Below are 797 nucleotides of genomic sequence, written 5' to 3'. Positions count from 1 at the left end.
GAATTGAACCTGGGACCTTTGAGTCTGCAGGCCGACGGTTTATCCCCTGAGCCAAACTGGCTAGGGCTTTAGTTTTTCTTTTAAGATTTGCATTATTTATCCCATGCAGTGGCTCCAGTCGGAATTAAGAGGAAGAATCCTTTGTGGAACTCGGGAGAAACATGACTTTATCAGTGACAGCCCAGATCCAGAGGCAGTCTTGCCTTGGGGAAGGGCTCTGGGGGAGGTTTTCCCGCTTGGGCTTTGTTACATTCATAACTAGGAACTCATTTTGTTCAACAATGTTTTGTTAACATTGCCACTCCTCAACCAATTCTACTTCTTGCTTAATGTTGACACTTTTCAGTTATCAATAGTGATATTCTACTTGGATTCCCAGCCCATGGATAACCTTAACTTCTTTAAACTTTGCACTTCTACCTGTTTTACACGTCTCGCTTTACTGCACTCCAATATTGTTCCGTGCCTGCAGGCCTTAGAGTGCACACATATTATATTGATCCTGAATATCATGTGTATAATATGATTGATGGTTTATGGGTTTGAACACATTGGAATTATTCTACACAGACTCACATGGCCAGCATGAAAGGTTATAAGGAAGCCATTTGTGGAATAATAACGAGCAGACCCTGCCTCTTCTTTTTCTGCCAGCCTATGCTTCTGTCCTCCCTTAGTGAGATTTTCCTCATCCAGTGACCTTTGGGGCCATGTTATATATAACAGCCATTTCCTGAGAGTCTGACTCACTTTTCTTGAAAATCATTGTAGGGAATCATGTCCAGTTGTGACATAAA

The sequence above is a fragment of the Myotis brandtii genome, unplaced genomic scaffold, assembly GCF_000412655.1.
Source record: "Myotis brandtii unplaced genomic scaffold, ASM41265v1 scaffold1656, whole genome shotgun sequence".
Classification (NCBI taxonomy): Eukaryota; Metazoa; Chordata; class Mammalia; order Chiroptera; family Vespertilionidae; genus Myotis; species Myotis brandtii.
This window is presented reverse-complemented; position numbering follows the sequence as displayed.